Source organism: Rattus norvegicus, chromosome 14 (genome assembly GCF_021556685.1).
Source record: "Rattus norvegicus strain SHRSP/BbbUtx chromosome 14, alternate assembly SHRSP_T2T, whole genome shotgun sequence".
In the NCBI taxonomy this organism is placed as follows: Eukaryota; Metazoa; Chordata; class Mammalia; order Rodentia; family Muridae; genus Rattus; species Rattus norvegicus.
The window spans coordinates 6,347,628-6,369,885 of record NC_141547.1 but is presented as its reverse complement, the minus strand read 5'-3'; the positions used below and the strand labels follow the sequence as shown (position 1 = coordinate 6,369,885).

Below are 22,258 nucleotides of genomic sequence, written 5' to 3'. Positions count from 1 at the left end.
TTTAAGATTTTTTTTTATTCCATGTATGTAAGTACACTGTTGCTGTCTTCAGACACACCTGAAGGGGAAATCGGATCCCATTATGGATGGTTGTGAGCCACCATGTGGTTGCTGGGAATTGAACTCAGGATGTCTGGAAGAGCAGTCAGTGCTCTTAACCGCTGAGCCATCTCTCCAGCCCCAGACCAATGTTCTTGATGCCGTGGAGGCACGTGCTCTCTAGATTCAAGATCGATTTCGTCAGCGCACATATGTGCGAGCAGGTGCATACTCCGAGCGTGTATCTGCAGATGACAAAGGGAAATGCCCGGGTTTCCTCTTTTGTTTCCTCCTTGTTTCCTTGGGGCCTTTTGCTGAGCTATTTTTCAGCTTTCTGGCAACCAGTAAGCTCCAGAAATCCTCCTGGGTCCGGCCCTCCCCTAAGCACTAGGGGTACCTGCGTGGGCTGCCACACCCATCCTTAAAATATGGTTGATACGTCTCTGAACTGAGTTCCTAAAGCTCGTGTTGAAGCCATTCTTACACACTGAGCCACCTCCCTGTTCCGTCTACTGAAATTTTTCCTGGTGGTCCAGGTCACGCTCGCTCAAGCACCATCTTCAAACTAACGAGCACGGTCTCATTTTGCATCTCCTTCCACAAAGAAAGGAGCACGGCGCTTGGGAGGTGAACTGGGGATTTGCACGCAGTGTGTTCTGCATTTGATTCCACACTAACTCATTAATTGGGTGATAGGAAAGACTGCTAGATTTGGGCTAATCCCAGAGGGGAGATTAAAACTCCCCACAGAAGATTCAAAGTGTAGTATAAACAACCCTTCGCCTTGGCCCATATCGTCTGCCAAATCCCATGACAGTCTCTTCAGTAGAGAAAGATAACAAAGCCATTCGTGTTGATACAGACCGGGAAGCAAACGCTGAAGAAGGTGACGGCAGGCAGGATGTCAGGCAGACTCAGGCTCAGAGCACAGACCTTAGGTTACTACAGTAAGGACCTGCCTTCCACAACAGAGGACAAGGCACCATTTGAAAAGCAGCTACTAGAATGTTCTAAAGCACTAAGATCTAGTCGTGGGATGTACGGCTACCATCGCCAGTGTGGATCCGGATGCTCAGAGACACCCCACGCCACAGGTTAACATGGCTAAGGTTGACAGGGAGCTCCTTCAAGGCATGCTAGCTACCGATTAAAAGGCTAACCACCTCTAGCTATTGGGTTACTTGGGGGGCTATCTCTGCAGACGCATAAACCTCTCACAGGTCACACCATTCCCAAGGCCTATGTCTGGCAACTCAGACGTAAGCGCACAGACCTGTTCCAGGGCACACCAACAAGACACCATTTACTGCACAGCTCCCAGGCTAGTCGAATGAGGCCTTGCCGTGTACACATTGAAGTTTCATTTCCTCCCTTGACCAATATTGCTGGGCTCCTCTTCTTTACATAAATGGAAATCCTTTCCGAGGTGTCTTAAACCTCAAATTCCCTCCACAAAATAAATTGCATAAAACAGAAGTGGTGTATCTAGAGTTGTGGTCGACTGGTTCAGAGAGTGTATGTGTGTATGTGCGTGTGCACACACACACACACACACACACACACACACAAAGCTTCAAGAACATGTGACCCAATCCCTATGTCAGTTACCACCACTGGTATCAGTGTTTCTCAATTCATACTTGAGAGCTGATTGGATGGGGTTGGTTATGACCTTTTGATAAGCTGAATAGTCCTGTCCCTTATGCCCACAATAATGAAACCCACTGGTCTCATACAGACCTCACTATCCAAAGCTGCTCACCTGGAATGGATTGAAATGGCTTCTAGAAGACACAGCTAAGGGAGGTTAATACATTGTCTGAGGCAATTAACCTTGATTGTCAGGAACCCCATTGTTGGCTACTCAAGCCAGTCTCTTAGACTCCCTTTGTCGACTTTGTAAATCCTCAAGGCAGAAAGTGCCCAGGTCCCCACCTGGGAGCTCCAGCAGCCAGGCCCCTCCCCCTGACCTCCCTAACTGTCATAAAGGTAGTTTCAGCCTCTGTAACTATAACAAAGGTTACCTGCAGCCCCTCAATTGGACCCTCTCCAGATTATGCTAATTTTAGGTGAAAAGTCTGAACAAAGGCCACCAATCCCTGAATAGGAAAACCTACCAATCCTTGAACTTCCCACAGAAACGCACCAATCCCTGAGCTCCCCCAAACTCAGGACTTGAAATTCTACCAATCCTCACCCTGGAAATCTCTGCTCTAGAGACCCCCGCCCCCTAAGAAACCCTATATAAAGACTGACTGCTCAGTTCCTCGTTGTTTGCTCCTTCCTGCCTGGGTTCATCCCTCCACACCCTGAACCTTCCAAAAAATCTCTTTCATGAGATTTGCTGCCTGGTGTGGTTCACCAGAAGAAGAAAAGCTATAAAGAAAAGCAAAGAGAAGAAGTTCGCTGAGGCCCCTGAGCGCCTCAGCTCAGCTGGGGATCCACTCCCCTGGGAGCTGCAGTGCCACAGCTGAGGAAGCTTCCTCTCAAAGCTGTGTGGTTCCTGGGCCCCCGTGTCTCAGGACGCCCCTCCACTGAGATTCCTCCCCTCAGAGCTGTGTCATTCCTGGGCTTCCAAGTCCCAGGACATCTTCCCCTCTGAGCAGAAAGGCCAACACTCATTACCTAAACTTTTTAATTCTTTAGAAGCGCAACCATCAGAAGGATAAAGAGGACTGTTACAGATAAAGGCGAGTAGACATGCTCAGCCCACTGGTCACCTCTCTTTGGGTATTCGTACAGCCAGTTTCAACTCTAAATGGATCGATTCAAGAGCAGTCAATGTACGATCATCAGAAGCTTGGCCTTCCCACGTTAGGAATTTGGATAATGACGGCAGGAAGCCCACAAGCCAGTGCAGACCTGCGAGGGGCAGGCAGGGGGTTACGTGGAACAGAGGGAGAGGTGGGTGGTCTGTACCTCTGATAATCCTGCCACAGCTGAACCTATGAGTCGCACTAACTCTCTTCTGAGGAGCAAGCCCATGTGAGCAGCACAGGCTCTCATTAGTGGGAGAGGCAGACATCTCAGCACGGCTGATATCCCACCAGGTCGCTTCAGCCCCCGATGCCCAGGTCCATCAATGGTTATAATCACTGCTAATGGCTCGTCTGACCCCTGCTCTCTTGAAAACCGCCCCGTGTATCTGTGTAAGCACACAACGGTAGATCCCTCTTCTCTTTACCCTAAAAGGGTTAAGTTCAAGACACCTAAATGATAATTTTACAAAGTTTCTAAATACCTTCTCTCTGCCTTCTGTTTACGCACATTAAAATTACTTTTTAAAGGCTTTGTTGGCATGGTAGCGGAAGGATTTTCTATGAATCCATATGAATCTATATCATATGAATCTGTGAAACAACAAAACCACAGTGTCACACTAATTAACCACATTCTACTAAACGAAGTTCACTGTAAATCCAGCCCAGCCTCAACTGTGTCGCGACTGCTCCACCCGAGACCCTCCCACAAGCCGAGCACGAGTTCTCCCACTGAGTCACATTTCCATCCCCCAGACTTCAATTCTTGATAGAAGGAAGAGCAGAGCCTTGTTTTACAGAGCCATGCATCTGGGGATAGACAGAACTCTGGGTTCCTTGGAAACTGTTTCTCAGCCTAGCCTCTGTACCGCTGCTGTCCCACATGAACACACTCTGAACTCTCTTTGTCACAATGGTCTAGAAGAAAGGTTTTCAGTTCCAGTGTACAAATGCAGGAGCTCTGAAGGAGGCTACCGTCCCGTTTCTGTTTCCGGATTGTTTTATTACGACCTCCTCTGGTCTGTGACTTTATTTCAATCAAGTTGACCACTTTTCCCATCAATGATTTAAAAGTAAAAAGTAGGCTACAAAAAATAAATTTTCTTCGCGAACCAAAAAGATATAATACTGTGTATCATCTCATTTTTCCTTTCGTAGTCCAGGGTCAAAATAAACTCACAGTCTGGGCATTCTGTTATCAAAATGAATACCTGATGGATGAGGTATTTATAACTGACAAGCAGTAGTTGGGTTCGGCTGACAGAGTACCAAGGGTCGGATTCAAAAGCATCAAAGGGAGAAGGTGGTTCCTAAGGGCCCACTAAATCATCATTTTCCAACTGAAGCTCGTGATGTGTTAACAAGCGACAAAGCCAAGTTAGGGAGCCACCTCCCACGTATCTGAAGAGAAGTATAGCAAATTACAGTAAGAGAGCGATAATCGACCTGTGTTGCCTTGAATTGGAAATAGCATTTTCCTCAAAAACTTTAATTCCAGTCGGTGTGTGCTTGTGTGTGCGTATGTCAAGGATAAGTCATGATGTAAAGTGTATTTTCAACAGAAGATTGTAGTTTATAAAACCTAAAGTCGCCAGTCTAGATAGAAGATGTCTGAAAATACTAGGACACACACGGGTTGCGTCTTGAGCTCTAGTGTGTAATCACACAGTTCACCAGTTGCTGTGAGCCAACTCAGGTGGCTTTTCATTAGTCCTGGCCCCCAAGCCATCACCTTAGCTATAATCACTGCTCACTGGATTACACCCTTCCAAAACTCAAACACAAACAGGAGACCCAGATAATTACAGGCTCGGTTAATTTGTCCTATTTGTTTGGCTGTAATCTTCTTTACTGAGCTAAGCTAGAGTCAACTAATATTATTAGAAACAAATTCTCTTAAAGCCGGGGCTAATTAACTGACGCGGTGTTCTCTGAGAATCACTGTGCACCTTAAATTATTTAAGAGTCGATATCTAACCTTCGCCTTGATGCTGAGGTCTACACCAAAATGTTGGCCCGAAAGAACACAATCGCAACGTTTTTTGTTCCAAATGCCTCATAGACAAACTGAAACCAACTTCCCTTTTACTTTATTTTTCAGGGCAAATCATCTCTCAGAAAAGTGTAAAAAGCATCTCATACAAATGGAGAAAGACTGGATTTCTGAAAGAAGGGGCAGTTAGGACTGGAGAGACTGCTAAACAATTTAACGCAATCGCTGTACCTTGGGGGATGAGATTTGGTTCCCGGCACCCATTGGTTACTCTAGCTTCAGAGCATATGACCCCCTCTTCTGGCCTCCATAGGCAGCTGCACACATGTGCATTATATATATATGTGTGTGTGTATGTATGTATGTATATATGTATGCATGTGTGTATATATGTATATATATGCATGTGTGTATATATGTATCCATGTATGTGTATATATATACATGCATACATAGATACATAGAAATAAGTGTACATATATATACACATGCATACATAGATACATAGAAATAAGTGTCTAAAACTGAAAAGACAATACACTCAGAGGAAAACATAGGAGTGCAATAGCTATCCACTCTCCAGAACTTAGTAAACCTATCAAGATTTTGAAAAGAACCAGACTACAGAGTTCAGAGCAGCTGAAGACCATTTAGAAACAGCACTGTAAGCATCTCTGATAACTCTTCACAAGGCATTTTCCAAAATTTCGAATACTAACAACTTCGTGGCTGGTATATTAAAAACAATACTTTATACACTGACGTTGTATCCTATAATCTGACTGCCTTCACTCCCTAAGTCTAAACTTCTGTTGGGAGATCTTTTTCGCCTAAAGCGTCCCCGTTCGTGCTCAGTAGCCCATGGAGTGTGGAACGTTTCCGCTCCAATGCCTTGTCTGTCTTTCTTGCCTCATTTTGTTGGCTAAGACATCAAACAAAAGAATTAAGCAGAAGTGGTAGGCAGGGATCTCCTGACTTCCTTCCTTATGTAAGGTAAACACTTTTAATATCTCACCTTGACAAATGACACTTGCCACAGCCTCTATAAATATTCCCCATTAAACTACGGGCATTCCCCGTACTGTTTAGCCCGAGTTTACTGTTATTATTTTACCGTGCTTTCGTGTTAAGGTTTATCATTTTTTCTTCCCGTTTGTATAACTGAATTACTTCTCAAGTGTATTCTATTATTATGGGGAATTACACCAATTTGTAATTCAAGTGAGAGACCTGTTCCAGGTTCCGGCTGTTAATGTGTTTACTGTTTTTTGTCTACTAGTTCAAATATGCTCGGAGCAGCGTTACTCGGGGTAAACTGAAAACAAAGACAATTGCCAGTAGGAGAGCAGGAACTTGGGTTGAGCGCGTTCCATAAAACATTCCGTAAATGTTGAGAGGTTATTGATCCAGGACAGGCTGAGCCTCCAAGATAGGACATTGGTCAAAGAGGTCAAACTGAATGTTTCTGCTGAGGACGTCACATCTATGTAGCGTATATTTGACACATAAATAGTATATCACATGTAAGTATCTATACATTGTACCTACCACACATAGAGTTCAGAAACAGGAGGCAGATTGTGATATCAAGAAATCAGGGCTGGGGGCTGGAGAGATGGCTCAGTGGTTAGAGCACTGACTGCTCTTCCAGAGGTCCTGAGTTCAATTCCCAGAAAGCACATGGTGGCTCGCAACCATCTGTGATGTGATCTGACGCCCTCTTCTGGTGTGTCTGAAGACAGCTATAGTGCACTCATGTAAATAAAATAAAGTTAAAAAAAAAGAATTCAGGGCGTCAGTTAAAAAAGAATTTAGGAGTCAGTTAGCCACTGTGAGAGGGCTTAAGTGAGGGAGGAAGGAGACTTCTGGATAAAAACAGCACACTTATTTTTGATCCAATAGTATTTTCCATTTGTGGGTACTTATAGAACTTATATTTAGTGTCCTTTTAAGTATGTTACACTTCAATAAATGGTTTTAAAGGGGTGGTCAGATAAAAGCAGTATATACATGTGTAGGTATTTTATCTCTTTGGTGTGGTAGGAAGTCAAGAGTTGTGTTAGTTCAGATCCTTCGAATGACAGCTGCTAAGATAAGATTAAATATTCAAAGATTTTATTTTTTTTTTAAACGTCCCTTGAAAGACTTTGAGAAGCGGTTAAATAAAGCTGGGAGAACAGTTGGCGTGAGTAGAAGCCTCCTACATCACGGGGATGTCGAAAGTACTCAGAAAGGCTACGTGGGAATCTCACGGATCCTGGAAATCAGCCTGTGTAGCGTCCCTACCGTGGACTCAGCCATAGCAGAACTAAAGAGGACTTCAGCATGGCAGCTCAGCCTTCCACAGGACGACTATTCCCGCGCTGGGCACTCTTGTGGACACCAGGAAGCTCCATCCTCATCCTAGTTAGGGTTGCCATTGCTCTGAAGAGACACCATGACCACGGCAACTCTCATAAAGGGCAACATTTAATTAAGGTGGGCTCACAGTCAGTGGTTTCGCCCATCATCATCATGGCCAGAAGCATGGCAGAGTTCAGGCAGGCACGGCGCTAAAGGAGCTGAGAGTTGTATGTCTGGGTCAGCTAGCAGCAGGAAGTGAGCTGACTTGAGCATCTGAGACCTGGAAGCCCACCCCCTAGTGACACACTTCCTCCAACAAAGCCACACCTACTCCAACACACCTCCTAATAGTGCTGTTCCCTAAGGGCCAAACATTCATACCCATGAGTCGATGAGGGCCATTCCTGTCCAAACCACCACAAATCAGTAGTAGTATATTTCTCTTTTTAATATAGACTTTTTTTAATTTTTAACACGTTTTTAATTTTTTGTTCACGTTTAAGATTTAAATAAAGAAAAATTAACTCTTGGTTTATAGTTCTACAGGTTTGGGCAAATGCATAAAGTCACCCCTACACTTAAGATAGTAGCCAAGTGGGGCTGGGGATTTAGCTCAGTGGTAGAGCGCTTACCTAGGAAGCGCAAGGCCCTGGGTTCGGTCCCTAGCTCCGAAAAAAAGAACCAAAAAAAAAAAAAAAGATAGTAGCCAAGTTCCTGACACTAAAAACTCCTTCATAAGTCATATCTAAAGCCAGTCTCTCACCCTCACCCTGGCAATGACTGAACATTGCTTTCTAGACTATAAGTGGTTTCATACGTATTGTGTAGCCTATCGACACAAATACATGTATCATCTGCGTACTTTAATTGATAATCTGCATTTGACATTAATTCAGATTGCCGCATGCACCGTCTCTTTTGTATTGCTAAACGACATCTCACTGTATGGATATAAATATATATATTTTTAGCAGTTTGTCAGATACTTGGATTTTTTCCAATTTGGGGCATTTAAGGAAAAGAAAACAATGTTTACCCTTCTCTTAATATGTAACTACTTACAGAATTTTTGAGTCATGTTGTGTGTTGAATGCAAAAATGAAAAAAAAAGTCCCCATGTGGTGGCACCATTTGTGCGTTCCCTCTGGACGCGTGTGCAGCTCCTGGTGGCTCCACACTCTGATGCACATGGTATCATCGAGGGGTTTGATTGCCGAATCATTTTACCTGTTCTAATGTGTGCATTGTCCTCGCTCTTAGGGTAATTACATCTTCCATAGTGGCTGAGGAAGAACACCTGTGTGTGTGTGTGTGTGTGTGTGTGTGTGTGTGTGTGTGTGTGTTGCTATTTACACATCTCTTTCTTGATTTCCATCTTGAGACTATGACATAATTCTTTACATCATTTACGCCTTCCCTTCCTTCCCTCCAAACTCTCCTGTACACCCTTCCTTTCTCTTCCAAGCTCATGGCCTCTTTTTTTCATTAATTGTTGTCACATACACATAAGTATATACATAGCTATTCCTAAATACACGAATCATTCCTCTCAGTCAGTATCTATGATCCTTGTTGTGTGTGTTCAGGGCAGAGCTGACCAGTTGGTATTGGATAACCAGATTTTGGCCCTTCCTTGGAGAAGACTATTTCTCCCGCTCCCAGCACTCCTCAGTCATCCGTAGTTCTTTGGCTTGAGGCCTCCTGGGCAACATGCACTTTAGCATGTCTATTCTCAACCCTGCGTTTTGACTAGCTGCACGTTTCAGTACTGGGCTTCTCCTATTGCAAAGAGATGTTTCCTTGCGAAGGGGTGAGGACCACACTATCTGTGCACAGAAGAATAAATATTTAAAATGTAGTTAGGGTTTAGGTGGGATTAATAAGGCAGTGAATGTAGGTTTCTCAAGATCCATGACTTCACTATTTCCTGGGGAGTTGGCTGTGTTGCCAGTAACAGGCATAATTTTTCTCTTGTTAAGAGTCCAAGTATAAGGGCTGGAGAGATGGCTCAGCAGTTAAGAGCACTGACTGCTCTTCCAGAGGTCCTGAGCTCAATTCCCATCAACCACAGGGTGGCTCACAATCATCTGTAATGGGATCTGATGCCCTCTTCAGGCAGGCAGATGTATATGCAGCAGAGCACTCATACATTAAATAAGTAGTTTAAAAAAAAAAAAAGTTCAATTATAGAGCTGTTGGTTACTGCCAAGACATGAGCACCACTACTACACCCTTAGGGTTATATCATGCTAATGGTCCGTAGGCATCTCAAACAGGCTTTGCCATTGTGATTGTTTGCTCACTTCCACAAGAGATGGGAGATACGCCCCTATGGTAAAGGCACTATGCACTTCAGACACAAGGCCCAGGAGCCCCTGACCTAGAACGCTTCTTCCCTGAGAACTATCCTTCAAGGTACCAGAAGGTGCTATGCAAGTGTTCAGTTGAGAGAAACAGCTAACAGTCCTACCCAGCTATGATGTCACACATCTCCTTTAGGGACTAGCTATTCAAATGATTATAAGGACCATATATTTTAATCTATGAATAAAAATCAGCTTTCTAATCAGAAAGTTTCCAATTTTTTTTTTTAGTTTGGGGGTATTCATCTTTATATGAGAAAAAACAAAAAAAAAAATCTTTGAGGTTTTTGTCTCTTCGAAATGTGAACCAGAGTAAATACAAATCCACGTGACTAACTTGTGGGAATCAGCTGCAAAATTATATATTCAAGACATTGAACAAGCAGCATAACATGGGCATTGAACAGGCAGAACATGCAGCTACAGATGAAATGTCTAGCCATCAAGAGACATTGGATAGGTGATAGTTATGGTAGACAGAGAGTATATAAAGCTTGGGAAATAAATATAAATTCCATACTAACAGTCTATCATAAGCACCTCCTTAATTAGACACACACACAAACATACACACACATGCATCAAAACACATATACACTCAAAATGTTTCTAATACAAGAATTTTTAGCATAATCTAGCTCTTCAATGAAAATTAAAAGATTGTTTAAACATTAAAATATAAACTAGGGCTGGAGAGATGGCTCAGTGGTTAAGAGCACTGACTGCTTTTCCAGAGGTCTTGAGTTCAATTCCCAGCAAACACATGGTGGCTCATAACCATCTGTAATGGGGTCTGATGCCCTCTTCTGGTGTGTCTGGAAAGAGCTACAGTGTGCTCATATAAATAAAATATAAACTAATAGGCATGCACTGTGATCGTTTTAAATGGTGTTTTAGCAGGGCATGGTGGCACACAGGAGAAAAAAGGCAGAGGATCACAAGTGTAAGGGTAACCTGTGCTAAGGTCCTGTCTCAAAAAAAGATCCCCAAAAGATGTTTGGGCCAGGTTCTGTGGCACACATTTGTAGTCCCAAAACTGAGCAAGTTGGAGGACAGAGATAAACCACTTTTTGTTAAGTACATATATTTAAATTATTCAAATGTAAGCTGGCAGGTGGTGCCGCATACCCTTGATTCCAGCATTCAGGAGGCAGAGGCAGATGGATCTCTGAGTTTGAGGTCAGCCTGGTTTACAGAGTGAGTTCCAGGACAGTCAGGGCTACACAGGAAATCCAGTCTCGGGGGAAAAAAAAAAAACCAGAGGTGGTTCTACTGATATTAAACCTACTCAGAGAGAAGTGCAGGCGAGAAAGGGGAATCTTACGTTCCTATCTACTTAGAACGCGTCTGCATACCTGAACTTGCAGAAAGTAGCAGGAGGAGAAGGGGGCACAGTAGCGATGTTTTCTTTCGTGTGCATTGATGCCTTCTGATGGATCTTCCGTGAGGAAGACTTGAAGAATGAAATCAAAGCAGAGAGAGCAATAACGCGTCTTGGTTAAATACTAATAGTGATGGAAGAATCAAGAAAACAGTAAGATGTGTTGCGTGTACTTACCAAAGAAGGTAGATCTGCAAACAGTATCAAAACTCTGTATCTATCTAGGTTTCGTTTGTATAGAGAAATCCTCACTCCCCGCAATACCAGCTACGGAAGAGTAAACGTATTTTTGAGCTCATGTTTGCCTGTGTAAGTCACGCTGGGCATGTGCCTGAATGCTTTGTATGAAGTGAACCTGACTTCCTGGGCTTTCTGGTCAGCAGAGAGAACACAGGGCACTATCTGGTCTACCCAAAACCTGTGCGCAGAGCTGCTAAATGACCTGTACTCGCTCCTCGCTCCCAGAGTTCACAGCGCAAATCACGCTTCATGCTCTCCTTCACTCAGGCTGAGATCTACTTCTGCGTGCCATAGTTACAGGAGCCAGATGAACCTTTCAGCCACAAAGCATGCGTCCCGGGGATGGGCTATTCCAACAATAGGAACTTCAGGCTTCAAGCCGTGGCTTTCATCGCTCCCGTGGCTGTGTAGATTTCTTTCACTCTAAGCTGGAAAGATGATGCCCAGGGGGCCTTATCTTTCTTAAAGAATGTCAACCCTACTGACAACCAGACACACAGCAAGCATCTTCCTAAATAGAATATATTTTCCACGTCATTCAAAAGCCCTGGATTTTTCTAACCAATCTCAGGCAAAGTCATGGCAAGCTGAGAGCTGTGAAGATACTGGCCATTTAAACCCACGGGCTAGGATGCCAATCAGATCAGAGACACCACCCACAGTGGGAGACCCAGAAGTCACAGGACAGACATGTGACCTATTCCAGGAGCACTGGGGGTCCCTCTATTGTCCCCACTGAACACTGCCCTGCTGCTTCCTGGTATCTCATTAATGAACAGAATCAGTAGAACATTCCACTAGGAGGGAGGAAGGTTTTTAATTCAATCTTTGGGCACAAAGGGGCATCTCTTTGTGAGCTACTAAAAGTATGAAGACAAAAATCAGGACCGCCCTTCAAAGAGTGTGATTAACACATTCCCTGGGGAATGCTGACTGAAACCAAGCCACAGCCTGTCAAGCCCCAGTACACAGAGAGTGAACACTCTGCTTCTCCATTGTGCCCTTCATCAGGTGGAAACAAAAAGCAGAAACATTCATGACATTTTTTTTTAAAATAAAATGATGCTATGGTAAGGAACAGAAATAGAAACTTTTAAATATGTATGTGAATGGATACATGGATGGGTGGGTGGATGGATAAATAGATAGAAGATAGATAGGTGGATAGATAGATAGTCAGATAGATATATACACACATAGATAAATGATAGGTGATAAATAGATAGACAGACAAATAGATATAGATAGATATATACACACATAGATAAATGATAAACAGATGATAGAGAGATAGAGAGATAGACAGACAGATAGAGATAGGTAGATAGATGGAGATAGACAGACCAACAAACAGATCTCACCCCTCACAACAACTGTCCCTGAGTTTAAAAAAAGAAAAGAAAAGAAAAGCCCATGGGGTTTAGCTTTCTTTGGAGCACATGCACTTAACCAGCATTAATACTTTGTCATAGTCACTTTAAACATTTGGTTCTTTTCAGAATATTTTCCACAGCACTGAAGTCAATTTTATCCATCGTTGGTTAAACCCTCCTTCCATCCTCCAAAGAGCTGTCTGTTCTTAAGCTAGTGGCTCCTTTGGTCTTGTTCTTGTACTTTCCCCGTGTGTGGTCATGAGCAGAATGTCGTGGTTTCGTATGGCTTGGCCTCCGTCTCCTCTGTCCACCGTATGTTTCTGTCTTAAACTGTGTGAACCCGGTGCATCCATTTGCCTGCATTGTGATCTTTCCTTATGCGAGTGTCCCATGATGTAGATACCACTTGCCCAATAATAGAAACCCAGGATATTTGCAACAGATAACCAACACTAACACAACCATTAGAAGAGCTATAGCAGTCCTACCGACTTCGCAGTCCCTGGGGGTACGGATATGACTTGCACTGGCTGGCACATCCGGTAGAATTCTTGTTTTAAAACTATAAACTTGGGCTGGAGAGAAGGTTCAGTGGTTAAGAGCACGGACTGCTCTTCCAAAGGTCCAGAGTTCAATTCCCAGCAACCACATGGTGGCTCGCAAACGTGTAATGAGATGTAGTGCCCTCTTCTGGCCTGCAGGCATACATGCAGGCAGGGTGCCGTATACATAATAAATAAGTAGATTTAAAAAAAAAAAAAAAACTATAAACTTGGTGTGCGCACCTTCTGTCCCAGCACTCAGGAGGCAGAGGCAGGCCCATCTCTGAGTTCTGAGCCTGGTCTACAGAGTGAGTTCCAAGACAGCCAGAGCTACACAGAGAAACCCTATTTTGGGGTAAAGGTCCTTTGAACCACTTTATATGTGATATTTACTATTTTCCCTATCCTCACATTCTTAGAGCTTTGAAAGGACCTATCTCACATTAATTTACTACCTTGAATTATTAATGCAATTGTCAGTTGTGTGTCTGTCTGTCTGTCCGCGTGTGTTCCTCTTATGTGAATTATCTCTTCATATCTTTGCTTACTTTTCTGTTGGCGTATTTGTCTTTTTCTTAGCAGCATTTAGTTTCCTTTATATGGCCTAGGTGATACCTCTTTGTTGGTTCTGTGTGTTATAAACACCTTCTGTCTCTTTTTTTGGAAGTCATCTTCTCACTTATTTATGAACTGTGTTAAATTTTTATAATATAAACTGTCCTTTTAAGCGGAAGTGAATTATGCACAAAAAAACGCATGACATAAACCGGGCTGCCGGACTCACAGCTGCACTGCTTCACAGTTTTCAATTGATTTCCTTTGATAGAAAGCGTATGTGCCTAACACAAAATTCAAAACTTGCAAAATGAACAAAATCGTCCTCCTCCTCCCCAAGATACTCACTCAGTCACCTTCTCCCTCCCCACATTCAGGAGGGGGTAGAATGTCTGTATCTATAAAATCATGTATTTCTGTGGATTTATCAATATATTCTTTTTCCACAAAAATGGTAACATGGTTCACTAACTCACATGGTTTTATTACGTGCTACATTCCTTAGAGACATCTATGCCCGTTACAAGGTAGCATCGGTTATCAGTATTACACCTTCAGCATGACTTCCTTCTGTTGGTTTGATACCTGCTAACATTTCTATACACACAAAGAGAAATTCGGCCTGGGGAGCCAGACCATGCCAGCCTGGGCCAGGACTAACTAAGCTGGAGTTCATTTGCTTTCTCCACTAGAAACAAGTTAGCCGCCTTCTCCTCGACTTACTAGGCTTCCTCTTTGTAAAGGGAGAGTCACAATGTGTCCTGCCCCATATAGGAGGAGGAGTTGAGTTACATTACGCATTCAAGAGCTGGCCTAACACCCAATACATAGTAACCACTCAAAGCCTCAGTCCCGCTTCCCTTACAGGCCAGGAGCCAACACTCTACTGAAGAGTGTTGACCACTTGAATTCCTGTCTCAGTCTGCGCAATGCTGTTAGAGGTATCTTTGTACATATGCTCATTTTACATATGTGAATGTGTGTGTACGTAGGCTTGGGTATTCACACACTAGAGTCAATAAAGAGGAATGCATAGCAAGATCAAAAGCTATATCTATGAACGTAAGTATTGCGACTGTCAAAAAGTTTACATTCATGTTCATGACTGTAAGTAACATATGTATACTATAACACATCTCACTAATCCTGTGTTATCAAGATTCCAACTTTGTCCATATATATATGGTGTATGTGCGTATATGTATGTGTGTGTGTGTGTGTGTGTGTGTGTGTGTGTGTGTGTGTGTATAACAGTGAAAAGATGAGTCCTGCACATGTAGCTCAGTGACAGTGACAGAGTGCTTGCCTGGCACATGACCGGCTCCGGGTTCAATCCCTGTCACTGACAGTATGGGAGGGTCTGCTGAGGCTTCCCATTTTGCTTCACATTATTATGGTGAAAGTGTCTTCACCTATTCAGGTCATGTCTTTCTGTTGACATATCCTCACTTCTGGACAGTTCCAACCTTTGCGTTCATCAGTTCGTAGACTATTTTAGATACTTAAAATTGTATCACTTTGGCTTAATGTTTCACGCGTTTTTCCAGTTTTGCCTTTCCCTTGTGTTTTTTTCTTTCATTTTTTGTTTTTATGCTTTTCATTATAGCAAATTTAATCCTTTTTTCTGGACTTTGGAATTGTGGATTATTTGTAGACAGACTCTTCAGGAATCAAGTTTCTGGAACATTCTCTCATTATTCTTTCTGGTGCTGATTTGGCTTTACTGTGCTAATGTGATGACTTTCAGTTACCTTCATTTATTTTGGGGGAGAGAAAGTCACTCACTGTGCTTTTTCCAAGAAGCTATCCAAGAGCTGTACTTCAGCATCCTCTGGAAGCTGGGAGTTGCCCTGGCAACTTGGCCACTGAATTCTGACACCTGTCACACTGGAAGGAGGACTCAGAGCCTCAGGGAACAATGAAGCCCACAGTCCTTTGTCCTATAGTCTCATAAAACCTGGAGCACAGCACCTGTCTGAGCTGTGCCTGGCCCCCTAACCCACAGACTGCAGTGACACTGTGTTGTCTGAGGCCTCTGAGTCTGTAGTAATGTGTAATAGCGACAAGACAGAGTAAATTAAGTCAAACCCAGACCCAGAACGGTACAAGCACAAATAGTAAATATCTCTTAGCATATAAACTTACGGCAGAGGGTAGGGCTGAAGGAAATGTCAGCACAGCCCCGTACGTCTGTCCCTAAGTTTACAGGGCCATGAGTCAAGGATTCCAGACTGTCATCCAACACTCCAAAGTTCAAAACTTTGGCATGACTCTTTCACAAATAACAAATGTCAAAGCCTGGGCTAAATACTATTTATTAACACTCAGGATTTGTCTAAATTGGAATCTTCTGAGTGCAGAATCAATTTGGAGAAAGTAGTATAATAATTTATATCCAAAGATGAGAAGGCTCGTTTTTAGAATAATTGAAATTTTTCATTTCTCTCTGCCTCTGTTCCTCAGGTACCCCGGGCGTTTGAGTCTGGGTGATTTTCTTTTTTACGGTTAGAAATGAGACCACAAAAGCCTGCTCCCAGCCACAGCTCTGAACACCAAATCAGTGTTCTAGAATTTCACACATTATAATAAGCTGAACACCCGCGACGAGGTGTTTAATTTCCAACTTGACATTAATTGTCTTTGTCCTGGAGCAAAGCTGTTCTAGCTTCCTCAGGCTGAATGCTGAAAGCTGTTGTTGGTTTACGAACTAAAATGTTGATTAAATCTGTTTCACACTCTCAGATCCAAAATCCAAAAGTATCATTTCCCTTAAAATCTTCTGTTTTCCTTTTTGATCTGGTTAATTTGGGTGCGTGGTATTTTTAATTTATGCACAAGTTTTTTGATGTTTAATAGAATTTACTAAACATTTTAAAAAGCGTCTTTCTCGCCCACGATATGATCTTAACGTCAAGTTCTTGTGGTCTACTGCTCAGCCTATTTTGTTTCAGATTTCTTTTTTCTTTGTGGAAGACACTGCACATCTGGAGGCTAGACGCACCTACCCTGCTAACTAGCTTCCTTGATGCCAAAAAGCTCTGTACAGGTTGATGGGAGGGAGAAGCCTGTGATAGAAAGTTCTAGAAAGAAGTGGGTTTCTACCCTGCCTTTGTCCTTTTAGTTTCTGGATAAAAGCCACACACAGCATTTATATTTACAAAAAGCCTTAAACAGGACAAGAGCTGGGCAAACACCTACATCTGTGCTATTAGAATCTACTTTCCAATCGATAACCCTGAGGTATTACATATTATGCTTCATCTAGGCTGCTCTTAACTCCAATCTGCCAGCCCTCATGGCCGAGTTCTTATGGCTCACCTAACCCTTGGTGGCTTCTCTTTCCCCCTCCTGAACCTTCCTCCTCCACGACTTTGTTCATAAACATCTCTAACTTCTTTTCTAATGTCTGCTTCTGTGTTTTATCTTTTCCTTTCCCTGTTTCTCAGACAACGGAACAGTCTCCATATCCTGATTTGTAACTTCTAGTCCTCTCCCCATTTGATGTTTTGACGTTGTTTTCTGCTTCATACGACATTTTAATCCTTTTCCTAAGGCTTGTGAAATTTTCTCTGAGGCCCTGTGTACTGAAAAGACACAGCAGGCCAAAATGCTTATTAAGACAAGAGGGAAAGCTTAACAATGCAGTAATTATAACTGTCAGTTCCCTCTAGATCCATCCCTTTTGAGCTGTTTGAAATAGTCTTACTTAAAGTCCATAAGCTGTTTATTGTGTTTATCATCTTGCTCTGTCTACTTTTTACCCCAAATACCAACTTCCAACCCTATTACCTGATCCGAAGTTTTCTGTGCCTTTGTCTCCCTTTGTTCAATTCCAGAGTCTGCAGTGGCTTCTGATTCTTTTATTCATCGGGAGGGGCTGATAGCAGAAAAAAAAAAAAGCATGGCCTTCATGCTCTGGTGCTGGTGTTGGTCTCTGCATCCTATGCATGACCTGTGAGGAACAGGATTGGAGGAAGAGGCTGTCGTGACGGGAAAGGAACCATGAGCATATGTCCAGGAGAAACAGCAGGTATCTGGGGTACACTGATGGGGAGGTACCCAGGCCTACACTTAAAAAAGTAGATTGAAGTGACCTCCCCCTCCCCCCAATCAGGAATTGTCAAAGCCAAATAAAATAACCATAGTCTGAGTCTCGTTTATTTGTCAAGTTGTCAGGGATAAGTAAGCTTAAACTGTTTGCACTACAAAAGCTGTCAACAGTCTTACCTGCCAGTAAGGACCCACCTGGCAAAGTATCCCCATTGGTGCAATGTGGCATGAATTGCTTTCTGGTTGCATTTAAGGCCCTTGACACAGGAAGGAATGCATACCTGGTAGCCCAGCCAAAACCATCATCTGGGGAGCTCATACACCCCATAAGAGTCTCCTGCTGCTATTTTGCCAAATGTATGTAGTGGCTTTCTAAACACATCCTGACCAATCTGGGTTAATGTAGCTCTCACACCTCCTGCCTGATGCCTCGTCCTGTAGTTAGAAAACTGCTAACACAGAGACTCACAAACCAAGTCCAGAAAGTAGGTGGCTTTGGAGTGCTCATGGCCAAGTGGGATCTCCGTGCCACCCCTTCCCCTCAAGCTCAGGGAGTATCACAGAAAGGAGGACAAGAGATTGAAAGTCAGAGATCCTAGGACTCGTGAAAAAGAGAACACCTTTTAGACATGATGGGGCCGTTTCACTCGAGAACACACAGAATCGAAGTGCACAAGACCTCAACAAGATCCAGTAGGTGCTGTTAGAGACTGCCCAGGCCCCAACCCTAGCGGAGAGCTACTGGCTGCTGAGGAAGAGACAGTCAGCCTGTGTGCTGTCCGATAGCCCAACATCCATGTGCACACAGGCAGCACAGAGTGGACTCTGGATCACAAAGGAAAAGAAGATGAGGACGTGAAGCTGGAAGGCAGACTTGGGGTGTCTCAGAGGACTTGGGGTGGAAATGATCAAATACACTGTGCACGTATATCATATTCTCAACGGAGGGCTGAATAATTTTAAGGTGTTTTTTGGTTTGTTTTTTTGTTTGTTTGTTTTTTGTCTTTTTGTTATCTCCCATGTTTTGTAAAACATTTTAAAATCAGTGTCTGACTTCCTATCTGGATGTAAATCTAAAACTTCAGTCCCTCAAAGAACAGGACCCATCCAAAGTCAGGTTTTAGAAGGATGCTGTGGATGGAGACAGACTTCCCAAGAGATCAGGGAGCTACAGAGTCACCAAGAGTTAATAGCCTTTCTCCCACTGCATGTCGGAAGAATAAGCCACGAGTAAAGGAAATAAGACCACACATAATTACATTCATCATCTCGTTTTTAAGTTCCAGGGTCGAGTTGTTATTCCCAAATCTTCCAGAAAGCCAGTGTACCACAGCCTTCTGTTATCAACCCTGCATAGAATCGTTAATCAGAAGGCACTATACATACTGGTGAGGAGACAGCAGGGAAAAGGGACCTTCACCAGCAAACCCTCCCCCCTGCCTCCTCCCCTCCTCCCCCTCCCCCCTCGCCACCGGCCGGTCTAGGAATAGCATGAGCGAAAACAGACCTTCAGGCTCTGACACAAGGACCAATGAAAATGACAACTGACAAGAGCTTCCGAGAGGATAGGTGCAGAGCACCGGGGAGGAGTCACAGGGCCTCACCAGGTGCAAATTAACCCCACAGGAAGCAAGCCTCAGAGAAAATATCCCTTCTCATGGGTTCTGGCAATTGAACTCAGGTTCTCTTAATCACATCTTACTTCCGTTGATCACAAGGTGTTTCGCGGTCTTGAGAGCAAGGCAGACTTTGGCACCGAAAAGAGCTGATGGAAGTAACAGAAGGGGTGACTTGGGGATGACAGCACCTCAGGCCTGTGTGCCAAAGAATGCACACGCACATGCACACACACACAAATAATAAATAAGTGTAATGATTTTTTTAAAAATAGACCACAATAACAACAAAATATGTGGAGCTAAGACATTCAGATTGGTGTACAAACTTGAAAAAGGCCGCTGTTTGGGGTGCATACCTGCAGCGAGCCTCACTACATCCGCCAGAACAAACCAAAGGGGCGTGGCTTGCAGTGAGTGCTGTGGAATCAATCAAACCAAAAGGGCGTGGCTTGCAGTGAGTGCTGTGGAATCAATCAAACCAAAAGGGCGTGGCTTGCAGTGAGTGTTGTACAATCAATCAAGACAAAAGGGACTCGCTTGTAGTGAGTGCAGTCAAAGTGAGCTCTGACGTGGGCCACTGTCCGGCAAAACAGGTTCACAGACTAACCAAAAAAGACTGTGCATACCTGACCCATCAGGTCAAAGAGGCTAGTAACTTGTTTAAGCACGAAGGAAAGTGAAATGATAGTTGGCTTTTTGTCTGCTATTTCTGCTCTCTTCGCCTGTTTTCCACATGTAAAGCCAGGCTTCTCAGTGAGTTCGTTAGAACAGCCATTCTCTCTTACAGAAATGAGAGGTACCCGATTCTAGAATCAGGAGCAAAACAGCTAATTTGGCTTAAATTAATTTGCTGTCAATTTTCTCTTTTGATAAAATTAGAACGTGAAAGTCTCCTCTAGCCAGATCTTGAATTCAAGGTCAGGCTGGGCTACTTAATAAGTTGAGGTCTTCCTAAAAGACATAACAGGAATATGTCTTGAAAAGGAGAGAGAGAGAGAGCAAGAGGAAGAACAAGGAGGAGAAAAACAAAACGTGAATATGTGCACAAGCAAATGGTAATGAAATATATAAGCGATAATAAATTAATATATTAAGGTCATGAAGAACATCTACAAATCAAGAAAAGAAATGGCTCACAAGGAAAATGACCGTAGAATATTTACTAGGTGAAGAACTGGTCTGAAAAAGCTACAACAGAGAATAAGGAATTGGGGGTGCAGTTCAAGGGTAGAACGCTTGCCTAGGATGCACAAGGCCTGGGTTCATTTCCCAGGATGGGAAACAAATCACTAAATATAATAAGTAATATTAACATAAACCCAACTTCAGTGCTACTCAAGACGCCTGCGCCCCTTCACCCTCAACCACGTGGACAAACTTGGACCCCAACACCATGAGGTATTAAAGGACTGGGGAGCAAAAAGATGCTGGGGTGACCAGTGGGTGTGAACTCAGAGCTGCTCCAGAGGAAAACTTCACAGTGGCTGGTAAATTAGTCAACGATTAAATGTCAGCAGCTAGATAGGCGTGCACGCGAGCGCGTGTGCCCGCGCGCACACACACACACACACACACACACACACACACCGCACCCATTAAGACCTCCTTGTAATAAATGTGAGCAGGGCATAAACTGTGTCTATGGAAAAGGTAGATTTTAAAATTTGAATATTATAATTGTATAATTCCAATAATAAATAGGAAGTGATCTAGAGAGACGTGTTCCCACTTGTACAGATTTTGAGCGTCCAACTTTGCGTAAAAAGTTATATGTATTTAATTTCTAACATACCACTTACAATTCACTTAAAAACTATGTCAAAGGGGGCTCGTGGTATAGCTTAAATGGGAGAGTATCCACAAGACACTCAGGCCAATTTCTCAACATCAATAAAAATAAATAAACCACATCAAACAATATGGGGGGGTCGCGAACATGCATGTGCCTGTCTGTGTGTGTTTGTCTGTGTGTGATGGGTAGATCAAACGCGAAAAGTTTAAATCCTTAGAGAAGGAAGATTTGCGCACGCTTCATCTGAGTACCCGCTCGGAAAGCAGGCAAGAAGTAGAGAAGGTGGAGGAGGCGTCATTGTGTCAGGTACAGGGCACAGTTCTAGTTTTTTATAATTTCTATTGAAAACGGATTTTTATGCGTGTGTTCTGATTATGGCTTCCCCTCCCCCAACTCCTCCCAGATCCTCCCCACCTCACCCACCCGCCCAAATCCACACCCCTTCTTTCTCTCCTTTTCAAACGTTTCTGAAACAAATATTTCCTCCAAAAAAACTACCAACCCGTGTGTCAAGCCGGGTTATAAACAGAGGAAACACTGAGCTCCTGTAGCCCTGTGGCCCTGGGAAGCGGCATGGTCGTGGGAGGGGGCCACGTGCTCCCCTCTGTGCTCCTGAACACAGGTCACTGAGGAGTCACCCACCCGCCTGCCTATAAACCATGACTCACTCTTGAGCTCTTCTCTATCTGAGTCCCATGCAACACCGGGCTTCAGGTTCTTATTCTGCCGCCCCCACCCCCACCCCGAACGGTGAACTGAGTTGAGGACTTATTCTAAATTGGTTCAGCCTCTCCCCTTCTCCCAGGCCTTGTTACTAGAGGCAATGTGTCCCCCTTACAGAAGCGCCCAGTAAAATTCTGACAGCGAGGTGAACTATTCCCTAACCTCCATCTAGCCTTCAGCCCCGCTCTTCACACTTGGCTCTTCCTGGACTTTTCGCTCCTGTCCGCTGGGGTTCAGGAATCGCCATGCCAACCGTATGATCGCGAATCTTAGTTATGCAAGAATAGTTTATTGAATGCACACCCGGAGACCGAACGTTCAGGACCTCAAAAAGGACTGGGGAGCCTAATTCTGGTGCCAGTCTGTCCTGAAAACAGTGAGGGTTTTTTTAATAGGAAAAATCAGGTTCGAGCGTTTAAAAGGCAAGGAGGGGAGCAGTCCTACATTTTGACTTACTAGACAGAGTATTGTCAGCCGACCTTTAAG

The 22,258-nt window shown here is 43.6% G+C and overlaps 1 long non-coding RNA gene across 1 annotated transcript in view; it reads right to left on the bottom strand.

Annotated features, from left to right (window-relative positions):
• LOC108352699 (uncharacterized) overlaps window positions 1-22,006 on the bottom strand; it is a 35,643-nt gene extending 13,637 nt beyond the window's left edge. Inside the window, exons 1-2 of the long non-coding RNA XR_015637254.1 lie at window positions 21,935-22,006; window positions 17,359-17,540 (exon numbers count right to left, since the gene is read on the bottom strand). This is a non-coding gene — a long non-coding RNA (uncharacterized LOC108352699). The remainder of the gene's footprint in view (window positions 1-17,358; window positions 17,541-21,934) is intronic.
• Window positions 22,007-22,258: the final 252 nt, after the last annotated feature.